This window comes from Pseudonaja textilis, chromosome 17 (genome assembly GCF_049901715.1).
Source record: "Pseudonaja textilis isolate UNSWEBS1 chromosome 17, rPseTex1.2, whole genome shotgun sequence".
In the NCBI taxonomy this organism is placed as follows: domain Eukaryota; kingdom Metazoa; phylum Chordata; class Lepidosauria; order Squamata; family Elapidae; genus Pseudonaja; species Pseudonaja textilis.
Genome location: NC_142006.1, coordinates 7,823,614 through 7,845,175, shown reverse-complemented (window position 1 = coordinate 7,845,175; position 21,562 = coordinate 7,823,614).

Sequence of the window (21,562 nt, the reverse complement as noted above, 5' to 3'; positions counted from 1 at the left end):
CAATGACTTCTAAATTTTTCACTGAGTGTCAGCAAAGGAGGGAGGGAAAGGAGAGGGAGGGAAGGGAAAAATAAAACGAACGATGGAAGGAACACTCCATTGGTTGCGTTACAGTCACTCCAAGATGGCTCCCCCACCCACCCAGCCTCCTCTCCCACCAATTCCACAAAGTGTCTGCAGTGGATTTGAGCGGTCGGAAACCCAGCAGTGATAAATAGCTATTTCTAAGTAAATTTCATGCAATTGCCCTTTGGTTAAAGCCTCTCCTCTCAGCACTTTCTGTGCGCCCGCCACACGGCTAATAACACTCAAGAGCAAATTCTCTGCACTGTGACAACTGATTGCACTTTGAAGCAGTAAATGGCTTATTTCATAATTGGTATAATTTTTCACAAGTACCTGAATGTCATATCGGGAAAGAATAAGCAACCTGGACTTAATACAGGAGCTTTTTCAATCCGCCAACAAAAATCAATAATGTATTAAATCCCTCCTCAAACTGATTAAAATAACGGCAGGCTTGATGATGCTTTGGCGAACCTTCCTCGAAAGAGCGGGACTCTTGGTTTGGGTGGGTGGGGGAAATTTATGGCCGAAGGGTTGAAATGTGGGGTGAATGGGGCCAGCTTCGCAATGAGCATTTGTTCTCCTAATTAAACTTTCATCAACATTCTCTCCCCTGCTTTTTTATCCCCCTACTTACTCAGGACAATGGAAGACGGCTACATTTTTTAATTTGAAAAATATGATTGTTGCTGTTCCTTTCCCAGTCAGCCAGATGTTCAGGCTGGATGTGAAAAGTTGGGAGAAAGGGAATGAATACCGAGAGAAAGGGATATTTGTGGCTCAGGGCTGAGTGAAGGGATCCTTGGTGCTCCTCTGAATTTGGTGGTTTCCTTGCAGATGTTTCGTGACCCAACTAGGTAACGTCATCAGTGCTTGAAGGAAGTGGAGTTGTGGAGAAGAGGAGGAGGAGGACTCTGATGATTTCTGAGCTTGGTTGTTTTCTGGCAGACATTTCATGACCCATCTAAGTAACACCATCAGTGCTAAAAGGGAGTGGGGTTTGCTCTCTATTTCTATACACTTCCTTCTAGCACTGAAGATGTTACGTAGATGGGTCGTGAAATGTCCGTCCGAAAACAACAACCTCAGAGAGCACCAAGGACCCACAAGACAACAAATATTTTCTTCTCACCTTCTCCTGCTGGGGAAGTTAAGATGAACCAGAAAACAGATCTCCCCACTGAGATTTTGGGGAAATCACAGTGGCCAAAGTCCTTCCATGTATTTGTTTTCTGACCAAAGCCATTCGGATGGCCTTCTATAGAATGTGACACACCTGTGAAATAAAATGATATCTCCTCATTCAATAATGGTGGGTATATATATTAATCTCTATGGGGCTCTTTGCCATCTAATCAGGCTTGAGATTGTGCTATAAATATTGACCATCTGTAGATGTTTAACAGCCCTGTTGAAAGAAAGAAAGAAGGAAAGAAAGGAGGGAGGGAAGAGAGAGAGAGAGAGAGAGAGGAAGGAAGGAAGGAAGGAAGGAAGGAAGGAAGGAAGGAAGGAAGGAAGGAAGGAAGGAAGGAAGGAAGGAACTCTACCTAAATAAGTTCTACCCAACCTACCTAATGATAGGGCCAGTTCAACTAATTTCCACTTTTCCACGAAGGAAGTCTATCCAATCTCTTTCCCCAATCCAAAGAATAAAATTCATGCAACAGGAATTGAATAATACATAAAACAACCTCTGGCATTTCACCCCCAATTGAAAATAATCAGATCAGTACGCAAGTTAGCTAGGGGTATCAGCCTGGATCATTGCTTATCGCTGCTGAATGACAACAAGCCAATCACGCTCGGGCTCATAAAATTCTGCCCCCAGACAAAATTCAAAACCACGATTGGCTTAAGCCATGTACAGTTTCTCAGGTAACATTGGTAAAAGTTCTGGGTAGCTGGAAGTGGCCTTGAATTATCCTTCGGTCATCATTTGCAAATGAAGATAGAATTTCTTGTTTAAGAAGGGACTGAGGACATTAAGGACTCTCAAGAATTTTTTATTTTTAAAAAAAGAGCTGCTCCATTTTTGGGAAGAGCCAGATGTAAAACACCTCTCCAATGAGATGTAGAACCAACTGTAAGCAATCCCTTGATAAGGATCCATACATTGGCAAAATACCCATAATTGAATTCAGGATGTCTTGTGCCTTCCTGGGTGAAATACAGAATGACAAAGTCTGAAGGGACCTTGGAGAGCATCTGGTCCAACCCACCCTGTTCGAGTAGGAGAATCTATACCAACCTGCCCCAATGGCTGTCCAGTCTCTTCTTCAAAACCTCCATTGATGGAGCTCCCACAACTTCTAGAGGCAAATTGTTCCACCGATTAATTTTTCTCCCCATCAGGAAATTTCTCCTTAATTCTAGGTTGGGCCTCTCTTTGATAATCTTCTACCCATTGCTTCATGTCCTACCCTTTGGTGATATGGTTGACCTCCCCCTCGCTTCATTATGGCAGCCCCTCAAATATGGGAAGAGTGCTATCATGTCACCCCCCTAGTCCTTCCCATCGTTAGACTAGAGACAAAGAAAATGTAAGTTCCTGGTTTTTAATATTCTCTTTAATTCAGGAACCGTGTTGAGGAAAATCACGTTCTTTGTCTTGCTAAAATCTCCCGCTAGATCAGCCCTCGCCGGCTGTCCTTTGAATCCAAGCCGAAACAATGCTGGCATTTCTATCGTTCCTATCTCTCAATCTAAGTCAGCCCCCCCCCCCACCTCTCCTGCCCCTCCTGCCCAAATGTGGGCATTACTCACATTTGTGTCTATAGTTTTAGACTCATTTCCTATTTTCCAGTTGAAATGCTTCTGCCAGGAGCTCTCCACGCCAAATATGAAAACGATTTAGGGAGCAGACAATCCAATTTCTTTCTTTGAAGACGGCAAATTGGATATCTGCAAGAGGCAAGCAAATTTTATTATCAACACATAGTTTGCTACTTAACTAGCCTTAAGAATCACCAAGGGTTCATAAAGTCTAATTAAGAGAACTTAGTGGAACGATGGGGATTTCCTTCTTCTAACTTTACCAATGGTGAGATTAAGGGTCCCGAAACCTTCGCCCAAATTTTAGGCTAAGTCAGCCTTTCTATTTTTCCATTATGCCACTGAGATAAAGAAGTAACTAAAGCCAGCGTGATGTAACAGGCTGCTAGACTAGAACTGAGGTGATATTTATTCAAATCTTCTTTCAATTTTGGACCCATCATCCTCTGCTAGTCCAACCTACCTCACAGATAAAATGAAAGAAAACCCACCAGTTGGAGAAAATGTGGGATATAGATAAGCTTCATTCCGACCAGTGGTGGGATTCAAATTTTTTTACTACTGGTTCTGTGGGCATGGCAGGGGAAGGATACTGCAAAATCCCCATTCCTTCCCCACCCCTCTAACTTGCTTTCCTGCTCCCTTGTCCTGTGCAGGGCAACCAAAGGAGACCCAGCCGATCAGCTGGGATTCAGGTGGTGGAGAAGAGATGGGGTTGGCAGGGCCAGTCAGAGGTGGGATTGGCCAGTTCTCCGAACTACTCAAAATTTCCTGCTACCGGTTCTCCAGAAGTGGTCAGAACCTGCTGATTCCAACCATCCAAGTCGCGTCAGCGTTCCAAGTAATAATCTCCAAAGAAAAAGACTCCGAGAATATTGTCTTCCCAAAGATCTATTTTATTAGAGATCTCATAGTGGCACATCGAGGGAAAACCCAAATCGGAGAGTTCTGGATTTTCCCTAGCCCAAAGAGAACCCCAAATCACTTTGTTCCAATTGGAAACTATCCCCAGGCATTCCCCTCCAGGTGCAGGGTAACATGTCCTTGACTTTTTGAGAAAGGAATGTTGTTGTGGCTAATCTTTCAACGCTCCTTGAAATCCCAAATTCTCAGGCACTGAATGTGGCAGCCCAGAAGCCTCAAAGAAAAACGGCTTCCATGCTGACAACTCGTCTATATACTACATGGGTCAAGCAATAATGTTTAATTTATAAATTCTCTACCTTACAATGTTTTTCCGTGATATTTTTAATTCCGGAAAAGATGGACAGAAGTCAGCTCTTATTTGCCTTGCTAGATTTTCTGTCTACCAGGTTGAAATCTGATGTCCTGTTCATGGTAGTGCTATAAATTTCCTCAGGATCAGGAAATATAAATCATAATTGCATTTTATGAGAGTTCAGCCACCAAGAGGGAGCCACAAACCATCAGACATAAAGGACTGGACCATAATTCAGAAGAAGATCTCAAAAGCCGAAAAGAAGATCAAACAAAGGTTAAAGTTCTCCTGCTAAAATCTCTAGAACAAGAGTGGGGAAATGTTGACTTTTTAAAAGCTGAGGAACTATAATTTCAAAGAAACAGCAGTGAGGGACGTTGGGAGACTATTGTTTGACAACTTCCGGAAGAAGCTTCTCCAAGGATTGAGACCTTCCAGTTGAGTAGATCAACCCCTAGAATTCCCAAGTCAGAAATTACAATCCGGAGTTCCTCTGGGGAATCTTATCAAATACAGTTGGAAAAGTCCTTGGAGGTCTTCTAGTCCAGCCCCCTGCTTAGGCAGGAAACCCTAGGCTACTTCAGACAAATGTTTATCCAACATCTTTTTAAAAAACTTCTGCTGTTGGAGCATTTACAACTTCTGGAGTCAAGTTGTTCCACTGATTAATTGTTCTCACTGTCAGAAAATTCCTCCTTGGTTCTACGTTGCTTCTCTCCCTGATCAGTTTCCATCAGTTGCTTCTTGTCCTGCCTTCAGGGGCTTTGGAGAATAGCTTGGCTCCCTCTTCTTTGGGAAAGCCCCTAGAAGACTGCTATCATGTCTCCCCTATTTCTTCTTATCATTAAACTAGACATCCCCGATTCCAGCAATCAACTAGACATACCCAGTTCCTGCAACGATTCATTGAATGGTTTATCCTTCTGTCCCCTAACAATCTTCGTTGCTCTTCTCTGCATTTTCCCCCGCTTTCTTTAGACCCGGATGATTTTTCGTGCAAGAATCGAGGGAGAAGAAAATGAGGGGAAACGACCCAATGAAAGCAAACAGCCACCAAACTTCAGATGTTCCTCTCTACCAAAAGTAGGGATTCTGGAAACCTCTTTCCTCAGGACTACAAAGGCCCTTGTTGCAAGAGGAGCGGCGGAGGTAAGGGAGACTCGAACCCAAGCTGCTAACTGAAAAAAGGAAAGATTTGGTGAGACAATGCAAATCGGCAGCCTGGAATCCCCCTTCCCACCCACCCCGCAAAAAATAGATAGAGGGAAACTCGATGCTTGTGGCCAGAGGGGGGAGAAATGAAAGGGCAGGTCGGAAATAGAATCCCTACTCCAGTTCTGAGCGTCGCTATAAATTAAATATAAATCTCTTTTGCTCCTTGTAACGTAATGGGCTCAAAGGGGACCACAGAGAGACTCGGGAAGCAATGGAACCGTTTCTTCGCAGTAGAGAAGTCAAAGGGGAAAAAAATTCTCCGTTATCTGCTCCTCACATCTTCTCTCTCAAGCTGCCAATGATGGCTTGCCCCACTGATCCGCTTAATAAGCCAGGACCGAGATGCCGAGTGTGTGTCGGGTGTCATCAACAATGGATGGCCTAGGAGTCATTTTCTTGCTTTTTATTGCTGTGACATTATTTTTAAATTGCCCCTCACAGCACTTATAAATGGCCTCTCCCCGTCAGCTGAGCTCCATCTGGAGACGGAAGGAGGGCTGGTTTCCTCGGCTGTCTTATCTGTCGGTAATATTTTTGCTGCTGCAAGAGATTTTTGTGTTGGGTCTAGAAGAAAATCGATGGTGGGGTTTGATAGGGGAGACCAAATCTATTTTGCCCAAATGCAGCCCTCAACTCCTTTGTCCTCAACCGCTTCCCCGGAGCTGAGCCAAGGAGACCTCAGTGAGTTTCTCTTAACAGCTCCCAACAGATTAATAGAAACAGACACAGATCATCAGAGTTGGAAGGGACTTGTAGGTCATCTAATCCATCCCCCCCCCCCCCAAGTGGGAGACCCTACACCATTTCTGACAAATCCAGTCCAGTCTCTTCTTGAAAGCCTCCAGTGATGAAGCTCCCACAACTTACACAAATGCTGTTCCATGGGTTGATTGTTCTCACTGTCAGAAAGTTTCTCCTTATTTCCAGGTTGAATCTCTCCTTGATCAGTTTCCATCCATTGTTCCTTGTCTGGCCTTCAGGTGCTTTGGAGAACAGCTTGACCCCTTCCTCCTCTCTGTGGCAGCCCCTCAAATACTGGAAGACTGCTCTCCTGTCTCCCCTGGTCCTTCTCTTCCCTAAACTATCCAGGCCCAGTTCCTGCAACCGTTCGTCGTATGTTTCATCCTCCAGTCTCCTCATCATCCTGGTTGCTCTTCTCTGTTCTTTTTCCAGAGCCTCAACATCTCTTTTATAGTGTGGTGACCAAAACTGGATGCAGCATTCCAAGTGTGATCTTATACTCAAAACAGTTGTTGTCGAGTATTGGTGAATGCTGATGTATCACCCACAATGTCATGGCACATCACTGGTCTACACTTCATTTCATTTATCCGTTTGTCAAACATGCACGAGATAACAAGTATACGTATCCTAATTTTAGCAATTAGCTTCGCGGCTAGTCCTCAAACTCTCCCAATCCCAAGCTTTAGGGGCAGCTGTGAAGTGCTGGGTGTAAAATTGGGGCACCACAACTCAGGAAGAAGGGGAAAAAAATACAACACGCCTGAGTTTTTCTGCATGCACCTGAGCTTATGTACATGAGGGATGAATTGCGACCGCGGAATCTGCTCCCAAAACACCGCCGTTCGGTGGCAGATGAGTCAACCCAGAAAGATGCCCTGAAGGTAGTTAGCTTTAAAACTGCTGATCTAAGGGAAGCCAAAACGTGATGCAGCTTTTTCAAAACAGAGAGATCAAACAAAGCCAAAAATGAAGATAAACACCCATGCATGCACCAATCATTCATCAGCCTGTTGACCGCACAGTGAATGATTTATTAAATTTTAATATATATTCCATAAAGATTTGCCATATTTCCATAAATGTGTCACATCTACCTAATACATAGTAATGAACCTCCTCTCAGGATAGATAAATAAGAGCGAAGCACGCAGGGCCAGTGTTTACAAAAGGGAGATGTGCCAATATTGATTTCTTTTTTTTAAAAGTACTATTCTTCAGACAGGTGAGGTAGTTTTGAAGGGAACTCTTCCGCAAGCATCCCTAGTGTGGTTTGTGTATGTGGGCGTGAGAGAGAAGATTGGGGAGGGGGTAATAGAGTACTACCTGTAAAAGATTCGTACATATTTCTTGTATGTAGACCGATCAGCAGTCTTAGCGTTGACCTGTTTATGTCAATGGGAGAAGACAAAGTCGGTTCAGAATGTGGGGAGCTTTAACATCGCCCCAAACAATCTCTCTCTTGAACAATTAATGAAAGTTGAAAAGATTGGGTGGGGGAAGGAGGCAGGTTCCAGGGATGGGGTCTTTGGTGTTTTCTGAGCTTGGTTGTTTCCTTGTAGATGTTTCATTACCCAACTAGGTAACATCATCAATGCTAGAAAGGAATGGGGAGTGCGGAGGGGAAGGGCGGAAGGAGGGAGAAGGAGAAGAAGGACTATGGGGTACTTGGTGCTCTTTCAGCTTGGCTGTTTCCTTGCAGAGGTTTCATTACCAAACTAGGTAGTAGCATCAGTGCTAGAATGGAATGGGTTGTGTGGAGAGGAGGAGGAGGAGGAGGAGGAGGAGGAGGAGGAGGAGGAGGAGGAAGAGGAGGAGAGGGAAGGAGAAAGAGGACTTGGTGCTCTCTCAGCTTGGCTGTTTCCTTGCAGACGTTTCATTACCAAACTAGGTAGTAGCATCAGTGCTAGAATGGAATGGGTTGTGTGGAGAGGAGGAGGAGGAGGAGGAGGAGGAGGAGGAGGAGGAGGAGGAGAGGGAAGGAGAAAGAGGACTTGGTGCTCTCTCAGCTTGGCTGTTTCCTTGCAGACATTTCATTACCAAACTAGGTAGTAGCATCAGTGCTAGAATGGAATGGGATTTGATGTGAGAAAGACGAATTTCAACCCACACGGCTGAAAGCCAAGCAGTAACTTTAAATAGGACTGAAAATGAACGCAAGAAACAAAACCAGCGGTAGAAGCCCAATAAACACGTCCATTCATCCTTCGATCCCCTAACGTGTGGTTTCCAGTATCCAGATATTGTGGGTGCTCCAACATCGGAGGAGAGACTGGACAGCCATTGGTCCTGAATGGTCTAGGACCTCCTGCCTGAAGCGGGGGCGGGGGTTGGACTAGAAGACCTCCAAGGTCCCTTCTGTTGTTCCGCATTCTCATCTAGCAGCAGCTAGAGAAGGCAGCCAGAAGGAGCCTTCACTTTCCCTCCTCTCTCGCCGCTGATGGAGACGGAGCCCTGAGTGAGTTAGCGTGTCGTCTTGACAAACCTTAAAAACCGGAATGAATCAACAGTTGCGTCCAAGGCGGTGGGAACTCCCACCGCGCATCTGTTGAGCATCCTGTGGGCTGAGCGATTTTTCACTGCTGTCATCCCAGAGGCCATGGCTGGTTTAATAAGCCTGGCGTCGTGTCCCCTGCCCCCTTTAAGCAGCGTCTCACAGCCTTTTTAAGGTTTCCTTCCTGGCCTTAAGGCCTTCCTCGTCGCCTCGGTTGCTCCTGACTCATCTCCACTATATTTCAGCTGACAGGCTGCATTTTCTTTGGGGTGGTGAAGGCTGTCAGGAGTTAGGATGACACTCATTACTCTCCGGCTCAGATGCGGTGGAGCTGAGTGACACGCAGAAAACTCCCTGACACTTCCTTGCGTTTTCTTTAGCCTTTCAGCTCCGGTGTTATTTGCCACCAAGCTGGCCTCCCTTTCTCCCTGGCCTTTAGGTGGATGGAGAATGGCAAGGGCAAATAGAATAGAAGGGAAGGGAAGGGAAGGGAAGGGAATAAGAAGGCAAGAGAGAATTGAGAGAATAGAATAGAATAGAATAGAATAGAATAGAATAGAATAGAATGGAATGGAATGGAATGGAATGAAGGGAAGGAAGGAAGGAAGGAAGAGGAGAGGAGAGGGAGAGAGAAGAAAGAGAAGAGAAGAGAAGAGAAGAGAAGAGAAGAGAAGAGAGAGAAGAGAAGAGAAGAGAAGACAAAAGAAGAGAAGAGAAGACAAGAGAAGAGAAGAGAAATTGAGATAATAGAATAGAACAGAACAGAACAGAACAGAACAGAACAGAATAGAATAGAATAGAATAGAATTCTTTATTGGCCAAATGTGATTGGACACACAAGGAATTTGTCTTTGTGCATAAGCTCTCAATGTACATCAAAGAAAAGATACATTTGTCAAGAGTCAAGATTCATAAGGTCCAACACTTAATAATAGTCATAGGGGATAATAAGCAATCAAATCATACTAGGAAACAGTCAATAAAAATCATAAGATTACAAGTGACAAAGTTCCATTCAAATTGTCTGCTAGAACGTCCTACCTGTCAATGACTACTTCAACTTCAACCACAATAACATACAGGCAAACAATAGATACAAACTCAAAGTAAACCACTCCAAACTCGATTGCAGAAACTACGACTTCAGCAAACGGAGAGGTCAACGCCCAGAATGCTCTACCCGACTCCGTTGTTACAGCCTGAAATCCTCACAGCTTCAATCTCAAACTGTCTGCTGTGGACCTCATTCCATATTCCTAAGAGGTCCGTAAGGGGGCGTGCATAAGCGCACCAGCATGCCTGCCATCCCTGTCCTACTCTTCCCATTTATTCCTACTCATATATTATATATATACTGGTACCCGTTTATACTTATATGTTTATATGTTACGTTCGTACTTATACTTGTTTTCCCATACATGTTTGGCAAACTTAAATAAATAAATAAAATAAATAAATAAAACCACCCACCCACCCACCAAGACTGGCAGGGCAAGCTACTGTATAAAACAAGGGCAACCTCTCCCATTTAGGACTGGTGAAGTTATCTAGTTGGCTAATGGAATACCTGCAAGCCAGAAGCCAAGCTCAGAGTACACCAAGGAATCCATCTCTACATTTGGAGACAGCTCGATCCACAGGGAAGGATCTTGTGCCTGGAACGTTCTGATTGGTGCAAAATAAATAAAGTAAACTTCTTATGGTCCAACTTTCACAGCCGTACTTTCCCAGTGGCAATGCGTGGCTGGGAAAGTTGGACCCTAAGGAAGGCTGAGCGCCAAAGAATGGAGGCCTTTGAACTCTGGGGCTGGAGGAGAAGGCTCCTGCGAGGCCCTTGGACAGCAAGGCCATCCAACCGGTCAGTCCTAGAGGAGATCCACCCTGGCTGCTCTTTAGAAGGCCAGGTCCTGAAGATGGAACTCAAAGACTTTGGCCACATCATGAGAAAGAAGGACTCGCTGGAGAAGAGCTGAATGCTGGGAACGGTTGAGGGCAGAAGAAGAAGAAGGGGATGGCAGAGAAGGAGGGGACTGGATGGAGTCCCTGAAGCAGTTGGCATGAGCTTCAATGGACTCCGGAAGACGGTGGAGGACAGGAAGGCCTGGAGGAACGCTGTCCATGGGGTCGCGATGGGTCGGACTTCACAACTTCACGACAAGCAGCAGCAACAACAAATAAGCAGTGGAGGAAGTTTGAGGTGGACCTTTGTCCCTGTCCTGGGTCCTCCTGACCTCTGGTTGTCCTGTTGCCAATCCCTGAGCTATTAATGTTGGGCTTGCAGTATCTCCTTCCACGGTCAACTCAAGGCACCATCGTGCAAGACCCGCCACGCTGCTCCTTTTAACACAAGTAGCATCCTGCAGACAGCAGGCAGCCGAGACCTACAAAATAACAAGCGCGACGAAAGAAAGCACTAGGTAATTTATGCCAGACTCCTTCCTTCCTTCTGCCTCTCTCCCAATTTTTTTTTTGGGTCTGGCCTGAAAAAAGCCAACCCGGCTCTCCCCAGGTCTGCACATCACAATCTTACGTTGCCGTTTGTTCTTCTTTAGCAGCTTTGAACCCTGAAAAGTAATATTTCCAGCAAGGGATTTGTGCTTCCTTGGGGGCAAACAAGCCTGCTTTAAATGCACTATTATCTCTAGCAATGTGGTCTCTCTATCAGATCAGAGTGCCTTTTCCTGGAGCTCGCTGAGATGGGAGCGTGCTTCTCAGTAGGGGTTGTGACAAGCCTGAAGGAGGTGGGTCTTTATGTGCCTGTTGGAACACCCCGTGGCTTCTTCTCTGTTGACTGGCAATGCCCATCAGCGACAGGCACAAAGCCCTTTTAATTTAACACACAAAGAGAGTCACCTGATTTCCACACACACACACACACAGCCCACCCCTCGTGTTTTCTTGCCTTGCAAAGAGGCCTCTGGGTTGTTTCTCCCCGCTAAAGCCTCCTGGAGGCTTTGAGGTTTCGTACGGAATATGATATAGGGCAGCAGAGTGGGAAGGGACCTTGTGGGCCATCTAGTCCAACCCGCTGTCGATCAGGGAGACCTGATGCCATTCCTGGCAAGTGGCTGTCCCGTCTCTTCTCGAAAACCTCCAGGGATGAAGCAACCACCAACCCCCACCCCGCCTGGTTTTGAAACATCCAAAAATGGGTGTGAGGGGGTCCACAGTAGACAATTTGATGAGGTCGAAGCTGTGAGGAGTTGTGGAGGCTGTAACCACGGAGTCGGGTAGGGCGTTCCGGGCGTTGACCTCTCGGTTGCTGAAGTTGTATTTTCTGCCATTGAGTTTGCATCGGTTGTTTGCCCGTGTGTTGAAGCTGAAGAAGTCGTTGACAGGCAAGATGTTGTAGCAGACAATTCTGTGTACTATGCTTAGATTGGATCCCAGGCAGCGCACTTCCGGATTGTCCAGGCCCAAAATTTTAAGCCTGGAGTCATAGGGAATTTTATTGTGAGAAGAAGAGTGGAGGACTCTCCTCGAGAAATAACCTGTTGTGGTTATCCGGCAGCAGGTGTGGACGGCTGAGGAGAGCGAGGACTCAGATGAGGGGCCAGGACCATTAGGGAGTGGACTGCTGCCTTCAGAGATTGTGGGGGCTGGCAGCAGCGATGAGGAGGTTCCCGAGGAGCCTGTGCCAAGTGCATGTGCACGAAGGATTGCTCGGAGGAAAGAACAATTACAGCAGCACAGGCGACTCGGGAGTAAGGCTGCAAGGTAATGGCCTCTTCCTTCAAGAAGATAAAAGCCAGCTGTAAAATGAATGTTCTTTGCAGAAGGCAAAGACGTTTTGAAACTCCAGCCTCGTGGACATTCCAGTATCCTGAGTTTGTATTTGAAGATTCTTGTATTGCAAATTGTTTCTTGTCTGTTATCTTTTGGCAAGTCTCGCACAGTTTGGCAAGGCTTGTGCTTTTCACAGCTCATTATTTTGCAAAAGCATTACAAAGTTGCTGTTCCTTTTGGATTGTGTTTGATTGGTTGGAAAAGGGCGCGGGTCAGAATTATACCTCTGAACCCGCTCAATCGTGCTAATGTCCGATATCCAGGCAGACGGGCTGTATTCAAGAATTGGTCCGAATCATTCATCAAGCCGTTCTCCAGTTCTTTGCCTTCCATTTCTCCCCTTTCCCCCCAATCTCCAAACAATGCTCCTCCCAAGCTGTTTCATTCTGATTCGGCCACTTTTGGCTGCCCCAGTTCCAGGCGCCGGTCAGCGTTTCAAGTGGTACAGGGATGGCAGAGCTCATAGCTGTGGGAATTGCCTTCCTTTCCTTATCCCCCTCTTGGCCCACGAGCTCCATTCTTCAGAGATGGCTACACCTCCCCATCTCTTTCCTCTTGGGGAGGCGCCACCAAAGGAGCCTGCAGCTGTGTCTGTCACAATATGGCAACGCGCTTCGGCTCCTGGGACCTCAGCCTTGAATTGGGCTGGTTTGGGGTTTGCCAAGAGCATTGTTTGTTCGCTTGGCACCGGTGTGGCTGCCACATCTCCGGCGCCAGCTGTACAAAGCTTTGTACTTGATCGTACATCTTCTTGACAGTTGAATACCTGGGATTGGTGCTTCGACTGATTTCCTTGGCAAGCTGGTCGACTTGTCTCCACATCGGAGCCTTCCGTGGGAGCCCAAAAAGTTGCTTAAATTACTACAGCGATGACCAGACTAGTCCTTCCCCATAAGGCTTTGCAGCGCCTTCCATGCCCAAGAGGGAACCTGCCCCCTGCAATGTTGCAATGGAGAACAGAACAGAATAACAGAGTTGGAAGGGATCTTGGAGACCATCTAGTCCAACCCAAGGTAGGAAGCCCTATGCCGTTTCGAACAAATGGCTGTCTAGTATCTCCTTGTGTCGGAACATCCACCACTTCTGAAGGGAAGCCATTCCAATGATTAATTGTTCTCACCAACAGGAAATTCCTCCTTAGTTCTAAGTTGCTTCTCTCCTTGATTAGTTTCCATCCGTTGCTTCTTGTCCTGCCTTCTGAAGGTGCTTTGGAGAATAGCTTGACTCCCCCTTCTTTTGGGGCAGCCCCTGAGATATTGGAACCCTGATATCCTGTTGCCCTGGTCCTTCTAGGGATAAGGATAGCAAGCGAAGAGTTCCAGCTCCCTTATTTTGCTATCGTTGCGACCCCGGTGATTTGGTTTAATCTCCATTTGGACAGTTTGATTTGATTCATCGGTTCGATTAAATCGCCATCCGGGGGGAAGCCCTGAGTTGCATTTCTCCCAGCCTGACAAAAAAGACAAAACTGCAAAACTCGCTTTCCCGAAGCAAGTTGTTGTTCTCCAACCAGCAAGCTTCTGAGAAGATGCTCTTTAAAAAGTTTTGCTGAAGAGCAATTCAAGGTTTGCAACGTCGCTTCGGCTCCTTGGATTAATTCTACCCGGCTCCCTCCCAAGAAGCGAAAAAGAAGATATTTGGCACATTTATAACCCCCTGTAACGGATAATGAGAGGAAGAAACAACATTAATTCAAGGTCTGGCAGTTTTAATTTGGGGAAGACAATCAGCTCTTTTCATTCTCTTCAGGACATTGGTATTCTTTAACAAACCACATATTGGATTTTAGAGACTGTGATGGGAGGGTGGAGAGAGGGCAGAGGAAAAAACAAACAAGCAGGATGTCTCACCAAGTGGCCATGAGAAAGAATCCTGGATATGTAGGTCCTTGGTGCTCTCTGAGCTTGGTGTCTTTCTTGCAGATGTTTCGCTGCCCAACGGGGGTATATCATCAGTGTTGGAGGGGAGGGGACTTCGTGGGAAGGAAGAGGTGGAGGAGGAGAAGGAGAACTTGTGGGGTCCTTGGTGCTCTCTGAGCTTGGTGTCTTTCTTGCCAACGCTTCATGGCCCAACTAGGGTATATCACCAGTGTTGGAGGGGGTAAGGTTTGTGGCGAAGAAGAGGAAGGGGAGGAAAAAGAAGAGGAGGAAGAGGACCCTAGCCCACTCCCTTCTTTTCAAGATAGTTGGAGACCTCGATTTATGTCTACCTATCACCAGGGTTGGCCTTCAAAAATGTCAGCAATCGCTTCTTTTCCAGGGTGCTGGATGGGCGTGGCCTACTTGGCCTCCTGCACCATGGGGGCGGGGTTTGCCCTCCCCGGGCTCTGGAGGCCAGAAATGGGCCCGTTTTTTAGACTTCCGGAAACTTTCAATAGGCCCATTTGTTGCCTTCCCCAGACTCCGTGCAGGCCCTGCACTTAACTCGCATCCAAATTGGGCCACTCCCGGGACTGGTAGCGGGAGAGGAAGGGCAGGTGGAACCAGCCAGGTGTGGGATTTGGTAAGTTCGCCAAACCAGCCATAACATTCGTTATGGGTTTGCCCAAACAAACCGTTGGCATTGGGTGAAAGTTTGCTATGCAAGATAGTTAGTAACTTGTGTGTGTGTGTGTGTGTGTGTGTGTGTGTGCCCGTAAAATGATCTTAACATTTGATTATTCTGAGGTGAGCTTTTTAAAACGGAATTTTAAATGTTACCCTGCTGTTTGGGAGCACACAAACCTTTAATTTCATGCAAATGAACACTGAGGTGCTGAATGCCTTGATGTAAACGAACACTTTCTTTGAACAAAGGGGTTGGAAGTGAACAAGAGCGAGAGAAAGAGAGAGAGAGAGAAAGAGAGACAGAGAGAGAGGGAGGGGAAAAAAAATTCCCATAGATTCTTTAATTGCTGTCTCAAAGTATGCAAATCTCGGCATTAGGCAGAATGCAATTATCCAGTGCCTCTTTTCTGCCACCATTGCTAATGTCTAACAAACTATCAGTAGGTGACATTTAGTGGAGGTAATGCAAATGAGAATTAATTTTTTTTTCCTTTCCCGGAGACAAAGGGCAGCAGAAGAGAGAACGTTCTTCACATACAGTTAAAAAGAAGAAGGAGAAGAACAAAAACTGAAATGTGTTTTCGGGTATTGGGTGGAGAGATATTTCCAGAAGAATTAAAAAATCATGCACAATGTCCTCCCTCATTTGTCTGGAATGGAAGAGGTGGAAAGGGAGGAAGCCATGAGAAATGGGATTCAGAGGATCGTGGGGTTGAGAGACCCATGAAAAATGGCTGCCTAGGACTATCCTTCTATCCTCTCTCTTTTTCTCTCTCTCTTTTTCTCTCTCTCTGTCTGTCTGTCTGTCTGTCTCTCCCTCCCTCTCTGTCTCTCTCTCTCTCTCTCTCCTCCTCCCTCCCTCTCTCAAATGATAAAAAATATCCACCAGAGATTGCAACCTTCTCTTCCTTAAGAGTCGCTGCTATTTTGACAAGGCAGGAGCAACCTGATAGTAACATCTGAACGTCCTTTCCTTCGCTATTGTCTAGGGGAAAGCTCTTATCGCTCCGCGGTGTTGATAACGAGTGATAATTCTATTAAATATTAGGCAGACGGGATCCAGGTGTCAGAGCAGTTGAGAAAGGAGCCCGCCCTGAAGATGCCTTCGGATCCCTCTGCGCCTGCCTTCATCAGGGGAGGGGAAGATCCGTCAATTTCACTTTGCAAGGGTTGTAGGGTTGGATCATGCTCTTCTAAGACAGTGGTCGTGTCAGCCTTGGATGCAGTATTTGACTTAGAAGCTCCGAGGCTGCCCCAATTAGTGCCTGGGAATTTGGGAGGGGAGATTGCATAGAGTGGTAGAAGATTAGACACAACAACATTCTTCTCATAAAGTCAAGGACAAGTTACCCTGCACCTGCAAAGGAGGGGTTGGAGGAAGGTCTCCAGTTGGGACGATGGTTGATTGGGACATGGAATGGACTGGCGAGTGCAGGGGATGGGTTTTTGACTTTCAGTTGGGAAGGGAACGCCTGGGACTCTCAGATTTGGGTTTCCCCAGATGTGCCAGTATGACAACTCTAACAAATTCTTACTTGGATGAACTCTGTTCCCGAGAGCTGAGTGAGAATGGGGAGTTTCATTGGAACATTGACAGGGGGACAATTTTTTATGACAGGAGGTGCCCCACTCGGTGAGCAGGACGTAGGGATTGTTGGGTGAGAAGTCAAGAACCCAGATTGTTCTTTCTTTAGCTCTCTCCTGGATTGTGGCCTTTGAATTTCCACCAGGGAGGAAATTCACTTTCTGGTGTCCCATTCCTGAACTTGCTGAGCTTGTAGTGGGACAGGCCGGCTTGTCTTTGTGTGACCCTCCCTTACAATTTTCACTCGGTAGCGTTCTCAACCTGGTGCAATTCCATCCAGCAGGTCCAAGAGGACTTGAAGCCTTGCTGGACCTGGTGAGGAGACCTTCACAAAACAGCAGGTCATGCTGGGATGTTCCACATCAAGGGGAAGAGATGACTTGGTTGTCCTTCTCCTAACTTTTCCCCATCTTTCCATCCTCAGAGGTGGGAAAACATCACATGGAAAACCCTCATCCAATAATTCATCCTTCTCCCATCTACAACCATCAGGTTAGCTGAGAAACACAACCGAGGGAAGTTCAACGGACCATTTGCAAGTCTCTTGAGAATAAGATACACAACCAGATGACTCTTTCTATGGGAGGAAATGTTTTGGGGTCTTGAAGAAAGGTTTGGACCAATGTTCGCTTCTTGGACATCACCAGAGGAGCATCTGAATGCTTGCTTCTGGTTCAGATGTACAACTGATTCCTTTCCCGTTCTCCAAAACCCTTCCAAATATTTGTGGGTGTCCTTGGATGGCTTCCAAACTATTTCTGAGGCTAGGACGAGAAACCCAACAAGAGCTGCACTCTAAAAACCTATTTGTTCATTTATTGTATGTCTTCAGTTTGTCAAGCATCCAAGGACTACTATATAATGGATGTTAAGCAAAGTATAGCCATTATTAAATCTTCCCTCAAAATTTACATCAAGGCATTTTGTGCGCTAGGAATTATTATTATTTTTTTCTTCTAAAGCATGCAAGACGGTTAAGAAACCCTTTCCTCCTTTAAAAAAAAAAAAGGTTTCAATTGCCTAGCCAGCAACTCAATGCCAAATTATTTCTTTTCTTCATTCCTCCCTCAGATAGTTGCATGAATGTTGCAGAAACAACCAGCAGAGGGAAGAATTTTCCCTTGCAAAGGCAAAAATAATACATGCAGTGCTGTGGTCAGCAGGCTTGATCATTTTTAAAAGATTAACCAAAGTTTTTTTTTTTTAAAAAAAATAAGTTTAAGCTTTGACTATCAGCTCAGGTCTAGAGAATTAATAGTGGATAAAGAGGATAGGGAAATGTCAAACTGCATACTGCTTTATTGATGGGGTAAAAGAAGAACTTTGGCAACAGGAGTTGTCTTAACTGGAAATGTAGACGATTCATTATTCAGATTTGTCTTAACTCTGAATTGGGCCCCCAAGCCTCTAAAATTAGCTTTTGAGCCTCTCTTCTCACCTCCCCTCCAATCTCATTAGCTACGCACAAACAAAATAAACTATGTAAAGTTTAGTTTGGTTCATCACTGCTGCACAATTTATTTTGCCGATGGGGGAAAAAATTAGGCAACCCTTGGTCATCTGCCAAAGGTTTCAAACGCCCCGTTGTCTTATGAATTCATAATGAGGCTGTCTTTCTCTTTTAAAAAAAAAAATGAGAAAGAAGTTATGCATTTAAAGAAGACTTTTGGCCTTTGTAAGTTGCTTTGGTTTTAATGGAAAAGTCTATTACTTACCTGGCTGTGACAAGTAAATTGGATTGAAAGCCTGCAGAAACAGACAAGCCAGAGAGAGAGAGAGAGAGGGAGAGAGAGAGAGAGAGAGAGAGAGAGGGAGGGAAGGAGAGGGGGGAGGGGCTGGAAGAATAGACTGTACATTCTGATTATCTGAAGATAATGTAGTGTAAGAAGTTTAACGGCATCAGAATGAAGAACAATAATAAAAGATAAAAGAGCAGAAGGAAGAAAACTAGAAAAAGAGAGGAAAATAATGTCTTTATCTTTTAACTGAAGAACACAGTGGGAAGGGACCTTGGAGGTCTTCTAGTCCAACCCCTTGCTATACCACTTCAGACAAACTGTTATTCCAATCTCTTCTTAAAACCTTCCAGTGTTGGAGTATTTACAACTTCTAGAGGCAAGTTGTTCCACTGATTAATTGTTCTCACTGTCAGGAAATTCCTTCTTAGTTCTTGGTTGCTTCTCTTTGGTTCATTTTCACCCATTGCTTCTTTTCCTGCCTTCTTGGTGCTTTGGAGAATAGCTTGACTCCCTCTTCTTTGGGGCAGCCCCTCAGATATTGGAACACTTCTATCATGTCACCCCCAAATCCTTCTGGATCTACCTAATTCTTGCAACGGTTCTTCGTATGTTTCATCCTCCATCTTTGTGGCTCTTCTCTGCACTCTTTCCAGAGTCTCAACATCTTTTTCTTATATCATGGCGACCAAAACTGGATGCGATATTCCACCTGTGATCTTAATTCACCGAAAGCACAATCGTACCATAACACATTGGAATGCAGGGAAGGTTTTCCCCCTGCTTCTAGAAGATGTCACTCGAAAGTTTCTCCACTTATAGAAAAGTCTGGGGGGAGGAGAAACATTTGTAGCTTCGTTAAGCGAAATGGAGGCTTCACATTCTGCAGAAAAAAATATACATGAATGCTTAAGATTCAGGGAGCAAAAGAAAAGAAAAGAAAGGAAATTGTGCACAGTTTTGCTGGCTTCCAGCAAGCAAAGGGGGAAGCCAGGTTCACTTAACCACTGCAGAGAATGTCAAAAAAAACGGGGCAAAAAACTCGCCGAGCAACCGCCTTGTTTAGCGACGGAAATTTTGCCCTCGATGAATTGCATTTTCTTAGGGAAACGCCCTGTTTCCCCCTCCCTCCTTCCCTCTCTTTCTCCCTCCCATCCTCTCCTGCCCTCCGACGAGTTCCCAAAACCGAACGGTGAGCCTTGTTTCCTTGAAGGAGAAAAGCCACGGTTGAAAAAAAAAATGAAACGGTGAAGCAGCCGCGGTTTGGCAGGTGGAATTGCACAGCTGTACCAATGCTACCCTCTGGTGACCAGAACATATGAATCTGGTCGAGTTACTAATCTGCTCTCTCTTGGAAAGATGGTACGATAAACAGGGAGGGAAAAGTTAGAGGTGCCAAACTCTTGGAGAAGAGAGCGATTGGGGCTGAGTCGAAAACCGGCCTAGGATACAAAGAAGGGCTGTTCTCTTTTCTTTTTTAATAATAATAATAAAAAAATCAATTCATTCCTACCTTTTTCAAGCCTGGATGGACTAATTCTACTTTATTATAAGGCTACATTAACAGGCTCATTCAGTAGCTCTGATGGTGTTACCTAGTTTGTTTATGAAACGCCTGATTTAACTCAGAGGGATTTCCTTCCCTCGGGGGCGCAGTGGTTAGAGTTGCAGTACTGCAGGCCACTTCCGCTGACTGTCGGCTGCCTGCAAAGTTGGCAGTTCGAATCTCACCAGGCTCAAGATGGACTCAACCTTCCATCCTTCCGAGGTCGGTAAAATGAGGACCCAGATTGTTGTGGGGGCAGGAGGCTGACTCTGTTAACTGCTTAGAGAAGCACTCTGAAGGGGTATATAAGCCTAAGTGCTATTGCTAGTCCTTCCTTCCTTCCTTCCTTCCTTCCTTCCTTCCTTCCTTCCTTCCTTCCTTCCTTCCTTGTAATTAGAATGCAGTATTGCAGGCTTAACTCTGCCCATTGCCAGGAGTTCGATCCTGACTGGCTCAAGGTTGACTCATCCTTCCATCCTCCTGAGGTGGGTCAAATGAAGACCCAGATAGTTTGGGGGCAAAGAGGCTAACTCTTTAAACTGCTTAGAGAGGACTGGAAAGCACTGGGAAGCGGTATATAAGTCTAAGGGCTATGGCTATTCTGATAGCCAGAAGGAATCAGCAAGGATCCAGTAATTCAGCAAGGATCCAGTAACTCAGACAGCCCATTGGATGCCTACTGATCTTCTAAAGCTGCCCTGTCTTGGTGCTTTAACCCGAAAAGGTTAAATGGACCGATCCTCGCGTGCGTCTTTTCCTGCTTCCTTGTTTAATCCTTAAACGTGCCTCTCAGCTGCTTTCTCTCTCTTTCCTTTTCCTTTTTCTCCCTTTGATGCCCACGTCTGATCTTTTAGTGTGATTCATAAAGAAAACCGTTAACGTGAGGCTGACATCTCTTTGATACAAGCATCATAGATGGAAAGCCTCTTGACCCCTGAAGGTCCCCTTCTATCACAAGATTGACACTTCGCATTGACACGGCTTCAGGCTTATCAACAAATCTGAGGCTATTTTATTAAAGAGCACGCCAGCCGGAGACAACTTTATAGACAGAGGTATATAGAAAGCCAAGGCTCTTGGTTTTTCTCTCGTTGCTGTTGTTGAGAGAAAGGGGGTGTTTTGAAGAAGCGTTGACTGGAGAAGTGGGGGGGGCATTCTGGAGAGCAAAGAGCCAGCAAAGTTTGGTAGGGAGGAAGAGGCTTAAAATCGCTCCTCCCAAGCAATTCTCAAAAGTATAGGAGCCTTGGTGGCACCGCGGTTAGAGTGCTGTACCGGCTGCCTGCAATTTGGCAGTTCGAATCCCACCAGGCTCAAGGTCCTTCCAAGGTGGTTAAAATGAGGACCCAGATTGTTGCAGGGGCAAAGATGCTGACTCTGTAAACTGCTTAGAGAAGCACTATGAAGGAGTATATAAGTCTAAGTGCTATTGCTAGTCCTCCTTCCTTCCTTCCTTCCTCCCTCCCTCCCTTCTTTCCTTCCTTCCTTCCTCCCTTCCTTCCTTCCTTCCTCCCTTCCTTCCTCCCTCCCTTCCTTCCTCCCTTCCTTCCTTCCTTCCTTCCTTCTTCCTCCCTCCCTCCCTCCCTCCTTCCTTCCTTCCTTCCTTTTGGGAGCTTCCTGCCTTGTGGAAATTTAAAACACCCATTCGGATTCTGCTGAAGTCTTCAAAACAACCACAGAAGCACTTTAACCAGAGCTCTCCTGCCCACCTCTGGTCCAATCCAGCTGCTGCAAAGATACCAGCTCCAGAAGCCTTCCTGCCCTGATAGGATGAGGCAAATCAGGTGATACCCTTTATAAACCTTATAAAAACTTCTGGATCGAAGAACAGTACATCCCCGCTGCCTCTGTGGCTGGGT